The sequence below is a fragment of the Aplidium turbinatum genome, chromosome 18, assembly GCF_918807975.1.
Source record: "Aplidium turbinatum chromosome 18, kaAplTurb1.1, whole genome shotgun sequence".
Taxonomy (NCBI): domain Eukaryota; kingdom Metazoa; phylum Chordata; class Ascidiacea; order Aplousobranchia; family Polyclinidae; genus Aplidium; species Aplidium turbinatum.
The window spans coordinates 17,547,212-17,560,427 of NC_137489.1; the positions used below are offsets into that span (position 1 = coordinate 17,547,212).

Here is a 13,216-nt window from a genome sequence, read left to right on the forward strand (position 1 = left end):
GCAAAGTTTGGAAACGTGTTTTTGATCTTCGTGATGAATTAGAAACATTTTTTAATCAAAAATCTAAACCACAGTTTGAAGCACTTTTCGGCGACAAAAACCAACTTCACAAAATTGCTTGGTGTCAAATTCGTATGTTTACTTATTCTGTACATGTTTGCACCAGCAGCAAAAAATATAATTGAATGAATTCAATTCACTTTAGGCCTATAACATCATTAAAAACAGAGTGAAACGGTTCACCAGGCATTTGATAATTAAAGTAACTTGCGTTCTTCTGGTGACTATAGGCTACTAGGTTACCAGAAGACCGCAACCTAGTATGGTAGCCTATAGTCACCAGAAGAACGCAAGTTAGTTTAATTATAACATCATTATTGTATGCGTGGTTTATACAGTTGTCAATTTTTAGGTGCTTTAGGTTACTATAAATTTTTTGTGTCATATTGGAGAATTTTTGAATCTTGGTTTCCAATACGAAGAGGAAGATAGTACGGTGGTTGAAGAAGTAAGTGATGATGAAGAAGAAAGTATGCTAGAACCTAAACCCTATTGTTTTGAGCCTGAGTACACAGAGGCAGAGATCAATCAGCTTTACCTTGCTGATGTGACTGACGTTTCTCAGCAGGAGGATCGAGTGGGAAACACTGATTGGTAAGCATATTTAGATATTTGACATCATATACTGCATTCGTTTAGCTTTACTTAACATAAAATAATTAAATCACCGACCGTACCAGGATAAGTGCTCAGCTTTGCATTGCATTTCCCTATGGGTTTGTAAGGCCTTGAATCTACAACACGTTAAAAACAACTTTACAAATGCAACTGACATTATAAGAAAATGAAATCTTAACGCTCTTAAGTTTACCTTGCCTAATACTAATTATATTGCAAAGTTGAATTTTCCCGTCCCGGTAGCCTATGCAATGAATTATTATATACTAGGGCAATTATTCTTTGGCTTAAAAATTGAAACTTTTGACATTAAAATTTGTTTTGACAAATTTTGACGTATGAAGAACTCAAGTAGTTAAATTACGCATCATTGTACAAAATGCTGTACAACACAGCTGCCGCAAAACAACCTATCAAAAATTTATTCACCTAATTATTTCACCTAATGGCTTATGATTCACAATAAGTAGCCTAGACAATGGGCCATTTACACCAGTATAAAGTAAGCTAAAAAGGCAAATGTGATCCCATACTTGATTCAAGTGTTGGGTATGAGAAGATAGGTACTCATTGTACTAAGCCTTTGGCACTAAGGAAAGTAAGGTGGCCAGTTCCTTTCTCTCGGCCGCCTTTCCTGCAGCAATTATGCTTACCCAATTTATTACACCCTAGCTAGATGTGAGCGATGCTTTCAACAACCAGCTTAAGCCGGGAGTCGAACCAGGTTTGGTTGGTTTTGAATCTTTATCCTCGGACTAACAAAGCCTTGATAGGTTATTCCTGGTAGTTTCGCATACTTGTACATGTAGAGGGTCTGCTACTATTCGGTGAGTCCAATTCTTATCCGTTACACCATCCCTCTGCGCCAAAGTAGGCTACAAGGTGTAAAATGAAAAAAATTCACTGACCATGCAGTTTGTAAATAATTTTGACTTTGTGAACAATTTTTGATCTAACGCTACAATTTTGATGAATTTTTTTGACAAGTGAAAAAGTAATCACCCTAATTATTACCAATTTTATATCAACAGGTGTTCATGTTATCACTGTGTGGCAATGGATGAGCAACATCAAGCTTTGTGCTACTGTGAGATAGATACAGCACGGATGAAAGACATGCTGGATGGACAATTGGACATGCATAATTACATTTACTCTGCTTGTTTGTTAATATATGGCGCTGTTGAAACAAAATAAATTGACTTGACTTGCTAATTGCTATTGCCTTATTTGTTTCCAAGTTATCAATTCCGTTCAGTAAAAATAAAGTAAAAAAGATTTTTTTAGGTTAAATTAAAATGGCCTTAGTAATATGTAAGTCTGCACCTAGTGAAAAATGCACTAAACTATGAAAAGCAATTCACTGTCCTGTTAAATCTACATAAAATCGCTCATTTTGTTGGTCCAAGAAATGTAGCCTATGTGATCAGACGAGCGTGAATTTACACAGCAGCCTATGTAGATTTGGTTGGTTGTGTAAAATCATGTGTATGCCATTTCTTTGAATGCAATATTTGAACTAGACAAAACATTATTTCATTCTCCAAGTATAAAAACCACCGCTTGTAATCATAGAACCTCAGGTTAATGAGAGAATACCATACAGTTAAATCGCCCGCAGTAAGAAATATTGCTCGATCAGCCTTTATGACGTAGGCTGTACAGTCGCACGCTTCGCTGCTCACGCAAATTCCCGTTTTGACAGCTCGGACAAAACCACGCGCGCAATGGTGGTCAGACCGCAATGGGGCAAAATTTTATTGAAAATCGTTTTATGGTAGCCTATTAAACACAAAGAACATGGAAAGTCGCCAAGTCAGGTTTTTCCTTTAATACCCCTTTGGTCACAGCGGTAAACCATAATTTCTTCGTGGGAAAATTGTAACTTAAAGTTCCCGGATCCTTTCGTCTGCATATAATGACCGAAGAAACACACACTTGAACTTCTTTTCAAAAAGTGTATTTCTGTAAAAATTAGCCCACGGCTACCGAAAACGAGGGGGTGCAACGCGTACACCACTGAAAACTGTCACTACAGAACAGATTACTTGGATAAAAGACGGAACTTTTGTCCAGCTAGCAAGCACTAAGCCAACAGTTAAATGTGCGGCCAACTTTCAAACAATCATTTTACGAATGACCAGAATAGATATCAATATCTCAAATTCACGTAGAAAGTAACTGTGACGCAATAAATGAAAGACAATTATGAAGTCATTCCAACAGGTGTTCAAGCTGATGTAATATTTCCTGTTTAAACAGGCCCAAACAGGTCCAAACAGGTCTTATGAACGATGGTGCAATTTTGGCACATGCTTTAGGAATTTCCATGACGTAATATTCAGTAGACTTGAACGGTTTTTATATGACGTTTGATTTGGTGAAAATTGTCGGGAACATAGCGGCCCCTAGTTATGACAGTCTGACATGGCATAACTAAAAAGAAATGACGACAATTGTGAGCCAATGAATAAAAACACATGATACACAAATTGTTTGAATCACTCACGTTTAAGTTAATACGCAAATACAAAGGGCATGCAAAGAATGAACAGCAATAAGAATAAACACGACGATACATGAAATTGGTACCATAGGTACACGCTAAATGACGCTATATACAATGGTTGCGATAATAACCGACTGTTCCGGGCTCAGACAAGTATCGGCCACCGCAGATAAAACCAGGCTCAAACCCTAACACTTAGGTGTTCTTTACGGGGGCGAGGCACGAAATATCCCTCAACACGTAGTCTACTTTCACTTTCCCCGTACTCTCATCATAGTTGCAGACGGCAACTTTGGCTCTACGAACCACAGGCTTCCCTTTCCTAATTTGTGGAACTACCTCATGCACCCTCCCAAGTTGATACTTCCCACGTTTACCAATGTCTTGGAGAGAACCTACCACTACAAGTTGACCAGGCTCCAAATTCTCGGCCATTTTTAGCCATTTTTTCCGGCCCTGAAGACCTGGCAAGTAAAAATCGATCCATTTATTCCAAAACTGCTGAGAAAGTGACAAATTGAACCGATAATCCCTTCTTAATTGGTCACGATCATGTGGTTGCCCAACAGCACAGTATGGGTCTAAGTATGGGGTCAAAAGTGAGGCAGGGGTGATGACAGTAAAATCCCTAGGGTCGTCACTCAAAGGTACCAAAGGGCGTTCGTTCACGATCCGAACGGCACTGCCTGTGTACGTAAGCAGTTCAATAAAATTGGGCTTACGAATTGAAGAGTCCAAAATGTGAAAAAAGTATTTGGTCACATCAGCCATGAAACCAAATCTTTCAAGCCGAAATCTAGCCAAGACATCTGCCAGAGGGTTTAACAAGTCAGACAATTCAGGACAAGAAGACATTACATCATTTACACAAGTTCCTCGGAATTCAGATTGTTTTAAAGCCTTCTTCTTTAAATCAGCAGCTCTATCTGACGCCAACACAAAATTGTTAGGTAAATCAATAACTTCCTTCAACGGAACAGGTATCTCAAATCGACCATCTTTCAACTCAATATTCGGTTCGACAAGTTCTCTAGCCAAAATATCATTGCGAGACAATTCACAGGTTTCATTTTGCAAAGTCAAATCCTGAATGACTTTATTCAGGTCTGCTATTTCCATATCGCGAGACTCAATTTTACGCTGAAAGCCAGAGATGACATCCGACTCTGAAGACGTCTGCACTCTGCACACTTTAGCAACGCTTTCAACTAAGGGTGACTTACCACCACAAGCCAACCAACCGAGAGGAGTGAGCAAAGCATGCGGTTCACTACGATTGTCACCAACACGCTCTTCTTTTGCACACATCAAATAAGCGTTGTCGTTGCCAATCAGTACATCTACAGTACTACAATCATTCAAATGAAACATATTCACGTCATGAAAATGACGGAAACCACTTAAATCTTGTTTATGAGGTAAAGTTTTAACATCGTCAGCCCAAGCTGGGTTAACCACCGAGGTTATATCACAAAACAGTTCATCAGTCTCTAACGACTGGATGTTGAGTTTAACAAGGTCAGCACAAGTAGGTTTCTGACCAGCCAGAGTATCTATTTTAAACGACGCTTTATCATACGGTTTAAGACCAAGTTCGCACACCAAGTCACTCGAAACAAAGGTCAACTGCGAACCAGGATCATGCTGACAATACACCAACTTCGATTTGCCAGTCATTGGATTCAAAACACGAGCAGCAGTAACGCGGTTAAAGGCTGCTTTAACATTTCCAATCTTAACATTACGCACAGGAACTCTGGCACCAGCATCATCTTTACCGACCGAATCCAGAGAATCACGTGACGTCACATAAAAATCATGCAGAAGAAAATAGTGTTTCCTATCGTTGGTAGGTCCACACTTACGACAGTTATTTGCATGATTACAGTCTCTAACCATATGCTGGCGCAAACAATTCAAGCATTTGCCAGCTTTCACAATGACATCTCTCCGATCTTTAGGTGTCAAGCGCAAAAATTCTTTACAATTAGACAAAAAATGATATTCAACTTGACCACGTGACGAACAACAAAAAACATGCCGGTATGTCACTACGTCTGGCCACACCGCCGCGCGGTGCGCCAACAGCAGTCGAGTACTGCGAACTCCCTGAAATCACATTATCATGGGGTTTTACCGACGTCTGCCTAACCGGACATGAAGGCAATTTTCCTTTGCCAAACTTTTTAAAATGCTGCGACTCACCAGAATCGCCCATTAGCATAATGCTAAAATCAGTCGACTTGCGCGTTTCCTCCCGTACTACAAAATCAAACAAACTCTGAAAGGTAGGTTCCTCAGTGCTACCATACTGATCACCTAAAAAGTCAAGATAACGCTGCTTAGCGTCAAACGGGAGTCGCTTAGCCAAATCCAAAACAAAACGTCCTTCTAATTTATCACGCTGACCATAAGCTTTCGCGTAAAGCAAACACTGCGACAATTCATCTTTAAACTCTTTCAAATCACTGGAAGAGATAGAAGTCAATTTGCTACCATAGCGATACTTTCTAATTTCTGGTTCTGCGAAAAGACCTCCACGAACTCCAAAACGTTGGGACAAGCGAGATAACGACATTTCTATCCTGTCTTCCTCTGACAAGCCAGGAGTGTCGGAAACCAAATTAGCAATCGTTTGTGCAGCTGTTCTAACACAAGCTGCTTGCAACAAAGTCAAACGAGTTCCCTTAAAGGGCGAAGCTGCCATCAAGGCCATAACACGATTTTTAAAGAAGACAAATGGCATATTATTACCATCGTAACCAATCAAGGCCGCCTTATCGAAGAACGTCCTACTATTTTGGTATTCAAAAAAGCAATCCTGCTGTTGAGAACTCGATTTAGCGGGAGAAGACAAGCTATATCCCTTAAGGGGCTGAGTGGGCTCAGTCACATGCACAGCCTGATCACGATCCTCAAACACGTTAAAATCAGGAGACACGATACGCCTCTCACAACCACCTAAATTACGTGTAGCTGGGCGATCAGCAACTAGCGGCGCAGAAAACTTTGAAGGGGGCAAAGCATTACTGCTAATGGCGGCCCCGTGACCTGTACGCTCTGGGGGAGGAGTTCGGTTGTAATTTGCAGACCTTGGCTCTACAGCCTTCGGAAGACCCTTAGCCGCGGCCCCGAGACCTTCTAAAACAGCTGAAAAACATGTGGATTGTACAGGTCCACTTACAGATTGAACAGGCGTCTGGAAAAGGTTAGGTAAATTAAACTGCGATTGATGTTCACTTCTGGAATGCCTAGAAGAGCCCTTCCTAGAGCTACGCCGGGAGCCCAACTCAGAACGATATTCAGCTAAAGCTACCTCCTTACGTTGTTCAGCCCTCAACTGTGCATCTTTGAGTGCGAACTCAGCAGCTCTCGCTTCGGCTCTCGCGGCGGCCTCAGCAGCTCTCGCTTCGGCCTCAACTCGTATGGTCTCAGCTCTCGCTATGGCCTCAGCAGCTCTTGCTTCGGCCTCGGCTTGGATCTGGAGCTCCTCTCGTCTTAGCTGTAGGTTAATTTGTGCAACTATCCGTGACGAGCTCTCAGACATCCTAGTGCTTACATTTGAGGCGCTATCCTCAGGATGTATGTCAGCATCTAACCTATCTGAGAAATCACTTTCTTTTTGTTCGAAGTTATTTTTTAACGAGTTAAATTCGGGATCTACCCTATCACGAAGTTCTGCCAAGATTGCAGAGTTAACAATTTTACTCAAAAGAGCATGGAAATGCCTTAATTCCTCTTCTAAAGTAGATAAGTTAGATCTAAAAATTAACAGTTCCTGCTTATCACTCAAAGAACCTAGGGCCACAGAAAGTTTCCCAATTTGAGTCAAAATATCCCGTCTAAGATGCCGGGCCTCTCGAACTGACTTAGCCTCATCGTTAATGGGTCCCTCCCCAGAATGGCCTGCCCGACCGCAAAGAACATCATCAGGCTTAAACTCAGTCGAGTCGACGGCGGTCGAGTCCCTGTCGCCACCGAGTGTAGACATATTAAATGTTAGGGCTAAATTTAACAATTAAAAAATTAAGTTACACAAACACACAAATTACAGTAGTTATAAAAAACTTAACTGCAAAGACCGTAAAAAATACAAAAAAGAATTTAAATGCACGATACCGTAGCTGTACGAGTATGTGAAGTCCAAACGTCCACAAACTTGCTTGGATTCTTCCACTTGAATCTTCAAGCACAGATGGATTGCCTTTAATCTTCTTTCTTGCCAATGAATGTCAAAGTTATTTTTTCTTCTGTACCAAACTGAGAAGAAATGTCTTTACTTTTTAGCTTAAAGTTCTTCAGTTGCCTACCGAGAAGAAATGTCTTTAATTTTCTTTGCTTCTTTAGACTACCAACCAACAAGATCTTCTTTTATTATTTCTTTGCTTTTGTAGCCTACCAACCAACAACTTCGTCTTTTATTTTTTATGCTTTTAGTGCTTCTTGGCCTACCAGCTAACAAGAACTCGTCTTTTATTTTTTCTTTATGTGCTTCTTGGCCTACCAGCTAACAAGAACTCGTCTTTTATTTTTTATGGTCACAGCGGTAAACCATAATTTCTTCGTGGGAAAATTGTAACTTAAAGTTCCCGGATCCTTTCGTCTGCATATAATGACCGAAGAAACACACACTTGAACTTCTTTTCAAAAAGTGTATTTCTGTAAAAATTAGCCCACGGCTACCGAAAACGAGGGGGTGCAACGCGTACACCACTGAAAACTGTCACTACAGAACAGATTACTTGGATAAAAGACGGAACTTTTGTCCAGCTAGCAAGCACTAAGCCAACAGTTAAATGTGCGGCCAACTTTCAAACAATCATTTTACGAATGACCAGAATAGATATCAATATCTCAAATTCACGTAGAAAGTAACTGTGACGCAATAAATGAAAGACAATTATGAAGTCATTCCAACAGGTGTTCAAGCTGATGTAATATTTCCTGTTTAAACAGGCCCAAACAGGTCCAAACAGGTCTTATGAACGATGGTGCAATTTTGGCACATGCTTTAGGAATTTCCATGACGTAATATTCAGTAGACTTGAACGGTTTTTATATGACGTTTGATTTGGTGAAAATTGTCGGGAACACCCTTTAAGGTAGACAAAAAAAAAACTCATCACAAAGATCCAAATATAATATGGACTAGGGTGGAGTGAAAATTTTTTTTTCTAAAAAATCAAAAAAGTACCCTTCCAAAAACCTGGCAAATGGCCTAAAACTGGCGTAAAATTTGGTTTTGGGATGTTGCCCCCTAAACTGGCCGAGCCCGGGGCCGATAAAGGTCACGGAAAGGTCAAATTTCATAAAATCGCCATAACTTTTGAACCAATTATGATAAAAAGATGAAACTGGTTTTAAAAGATGCAGAAGGGCCAAGTTTCTATATATACGGTATGTTGTAAGAGAAAAGTTTTATCTATCTTCGTTAGAAATAGAAATATGTTCAAAAAACTGCTTTTCAGGGTCCGAGCTCTGCTGAAATATGGAACAAAAGTTGTAATTTAGTGAAATTGAACGAAACAGATGCATAACAAAATGTAAGCATTCAGCTGCCAACATTTTTGTAACATTGAAGATAAGGAATGTATATACAATCTAGAGGAAAATCTAGAGGAAATCTAGTAACCACCTACGTTTATCCTTAACCTTGAAAATATCTACGAATCCATCTCAACCTATACAATATACATTTATTAAAGCTCAAGTAGATCTTTTCTCTTTGATATTTAACCTAATAAGAGTCCTTCAAATGTAATGAACAAATTGTGAACAACGACTGTTATGCTCGCCTATGTATTACAGTACAAAAAGAGTGATAAACTTTTACTAGCTCACGGCATGATAACTACTATACTTTGAATAAATATAGGCTATCCAATATGCACGTGAACACGGTGTTCACTACTGGAAAATTTTTTAAAGATACACTTGATGTAGTAGCGATTAAAGAACACATTGCTGCTTAGAAGCAGGCTTCAATTCGCACTTCTCCATGCAATAACATCGTCATCTGTAGTCATAGTCAAGTATAAAACAAGTATTGCTTTAGTCACAGTCAAGCATAAAACAGTGGATCGTTGGATCAAACACTGGGGACTGGGGTACAAAAATAAATCAAGTGATAATGAGGACTGAGGAGTCATTGTGCCTCATCTTTAGGAATGAGCTCATGAACTAAATTGCTTTTTAATGTTGAACTGTTTTATCAACTGCCTTGATTTAATTTTCTGCCTTATCAAACCATCACGTTTGTCAAATCCAGCAACTGATGTTGAAGCTTCTGTAACCAGCTTTACATGCCTTTCCACTGCCTGGTTATGACAAGGATGCAAAAGTTCCAAAGGCTGAGATCTTATGCTTTCAATTTCAGAATTGTTTAGAGTTAAAAGTGCTGGTGGCTGATTCACATCTTTTGCATTCAGATTCACTAATTTATGAAAGGACTTCGCTCTGAAATTCAACTTGGGAAGAAGAAATTTGCGAACGGTTGCGCTAGAATTGTGCAATTTTTGCATTGCAGACTCATCTTCATCATTCTGTTCAATATACCCTCCACTGAAACCATCATCATCAATTGTAAAGTCTTTTAAACTTCCTCTTATAGCCAGGACTTTGTTAACGGCAATTCTTTGTACATCCTCATCATGGTCACCAAGCATACCAAGCAAGGCATTTTCAGGATGTGCAAAAATTGAATTTCTTTGGACGACTTTTTTTTGCAATATCTTTAACTTTTTGATTAGGAAACTGAACTATTCTTCTGACAAGATTGAAGAAATTTTTCGGACCATCGGTTAGTTTATGTTTTTCTTTAATTTCTTTTAATCATGTAGGAAAGTAAATTTGAATGCAAAACTCAGCTAAATGGATTAAATTTGGACAAAGTTTGGTAGTTGAAGTATAACACCGTAGTATTCTACAGGCAAGGGTCATCCATCTGGAATGAACGAGCGGTCCAACTTCCAAGAGTTGCAGATCCAAGTCCCCTTCACCAAGCATCACCGCCATGCATATTCTAAAGCCGTAATATTGATCAGAACTAAGATTTTCAATTACTTCATATTTGAACTGATTAGGAATTTAGATTAGGATTAGGAATTTTATTAAACTGTTTCGTTGGCCAATCTGAGACACTGGTGTTTAATTCCTTCCCTATTGGTCCACAAAAGCTATCTGGGCTTCTAGTTGTACCATCTAAGCTGATGAACACATGGCGCAAAGGAAGTTCATTGCAGTGTAGCAGGAAAATTGCCCATTGCAAAGGCCGCTGAAGCAGTTCTTCCAAGCTTCTGATAAATCCATTATGTGCACCAGTCATCGATGCAGCACCATCTGTACCAACCACTGAAAGTTTTTCTTTCAGTTCTGTTTCTGCAATTGCATTGAAAACATCTAATGCAATAGTTCTCCCTTTGCCATTTTTTTTGAGCAAGGTGAGTTAAATAGAACTCACCTGGCTCCCCTACTACAACCACTGGCGCCGAATTACGGGGTGGCCACGCCACCCCGTAATCGCTGTGGCGGGGTGGCAGCCACCCCGTTTAGCTTACATTCATGGTTACATTACTTACTGCAACTAAATGTAATTTGAACGGACGTTTAAATCTTTTTTTGATCATTGGTTTTTGCTTCAAGTCAACGTAAAGCAAGAGGTGAACCAATACAGCATTGCGAAGAAAATGATTGTTTTTGTCACAAGCATGATACTCGCGTAACATCAAGCAAGCTACGTGAAGATTATGCAACACGTGGCTATGAGTTTTTTCCTTGTTGTTGCGATCGTTTTATTTGTTACTTGTCATAAGTCATTGTTACATTTGTTAGGTTTACAATGGGATTTATTAGTCAATAAAATACGGTCTTTCCATTGCCTCCCTCAAAAATCCTTTTTGACAAATTTTAAACTGCTCATAATATCGCTATAAATTATGACAGCTATAAAATACTTGGAATCAAAATTATCTCGATGATTGATGGCTCCACCCCCTAAATGAATATTATATCTATTTTCAAATTTCATTAAAAAAATGCAATTTTCAAAACTTTTTGAGTTTTATTTAAAAAGTGCACTTAGTAAAGTAGCAGTTTTAACGTTCTGCAAACCTACACGTTTACATGTAACAATATTAAAAACAGATTTTTGTTTCAAATATGTCGCAACTGCTTGATCTATTTGCAAGCAATGAAACAATTTCATTAATGCTTCCAAACATGGTCTGCATTGTAAAAATATACTTATCGTTGCCTTCCACCATCTGCGAGGCGGAGCGATCGTTTAGTGCACCCAGGCGCATAAAAACCTACTTGCGATCTACCATGACGGAACAGCGATAGAACCACGTCCTAATTTTAAATGTTTATCAAGCTGAAGCTTCACGGTTACAACTTGACCAGTTGATTAACAGTTGGATTGACATAGCTTCTGTTTGCAAAAATACTTTTGCCAAATGTTCAGTGTCAGAGCAGCAACGTAACAATAAAATTCACGACATACTTCCTATGCTTTGCTTTAAAGTTGCTTTGTAAATTATCGAGCTACAAATCAGGTGTGAAAAGACAATTGCATCTACGAAACACGCTTAGTAAAAATCAAACAAAAACATGCAGTTTGAAAGTTTTTAGGTTGCCATATTGTACTATCCGCCACCCCGTGCAAAAACAAAAGTCGGCGCCTATGACTACAACGTAATGCTCTTCTAGGTGAATCGTCCTATACCATTTTCATTCAGCTTGAAGCATCATTTGTGTTGCATCCTGTCTTCCATCAATGTATATTCCATTCACTAATGCAAAATGCCTTGTTTCCTCTTCTTGTATCTCCTCACGATATTTGTTTCTTTCTCGCCTTAACTTTCTTCTGTCTATCACCAATCACTTATCTTCTTCTTCGTTTGAACCTTGTTCTTCGCCACTTCAAGGGTCGAGGGGCTCTGCCTTTTACCACCCTTGGGCAGTGGCGGCGACGCGGTCTAGATGTTTGGGCAGGTGTCGAGCAGTCATTGAATTGATTCGTCATCCAATTCACGCAGACCACGCACACCATTTGGCGCATGGTAGATGGCGCAGTTACAGATTGTGTGGTCTACGGTTTGTTCCTCCATGCCACACTCACAGATCGCGGATGGAGCCATCCCCCATTTGTGCATGTTGAAGCGAAATAGTCCGACGCCAGTACGCAGGCGGTTGAGCCGCACCCAGGCCTTCCTTGGCAAATGCATTCCGGTTGGATGGTGGCTGGTATCGGAGATGGAAGTATCGGAGGTATCGAGAGACTTATCTTCATCATCTATTAATCCAACATCCTGTAATGCAGCATTGGCAAGTGCTGAACCAGCTCTATCAGAGACCTCTAAAAAGCAGTTTTTTGGAAATATTTCTATTTCTAAAGAAGATAGATAAAAAATTTTCTCTTACAACAGATAGAAACTTGGCCCTTCTGCATCTTTTAAGACCAGTTTCATCTTTCTATCATAATTGGTTCAAAAGTTATGGCAATTTTATGAAATTTGACCTTTGCGTGACCTTTATCGGCCCCGGGCTCGGCCAGTTTAGGGGACAACACCCCAAAACCCAGTTTTACGCCAGTTTTAGGATATTTGCCAGGTTTTTGGAGGGGTACTTTTTTGATTTACGAGAAAAAAATTTTTTCACTCCACCCTAAATGGACAAACTTAATAACCACAAAATATGAAAATTTGTAGTTACTTGGTGCTTCTTTCATCATTATAGTCATGCTATCAGCTAGTATCTGCTGCAATTGTACATGGAAAAGGTAACTGCACATTTGCATGTTACGTTTAAAAGATATTTTTATGACTGTGGAATGATTTCAACGATTTAATAATGATGGTAGGCCTAGACAGTGGTGGTGTAATAATTAAAATTCTTTTACTAAAGTTTGAAAATTTGTCTGAGGTCTCCCCTGCCTTCTCTAGCATACAAGGCATATTTTACTTTATAATTTTTTAATAACTAGGATATGTCGAATTAATTGTTAACTATTTGTGTAAGATGTGTTTTTAA

At 39.4% G+C, this 13,216-nt stretch overlaps 1 long non-coding RNA gene across 1 annotated transcript; it reads left to right on the top strand.

The window, feature by feature from the left end:
* Positions 1-421: 421 nt before the first annotated feature.
* Positions 422-1,884, top strand: LOC145787089 (uncharacterized). The gene is made up of 2 exons (XR_014291365.1): positions 422-654; positions 1,710-1,884. It is a non-coding gene; the product is annotated as an uncharacterized LOC145787089 (long non-coding RNA).
* Positions 1,885-13,216: the final 11,332 nt, after the last annotated feature.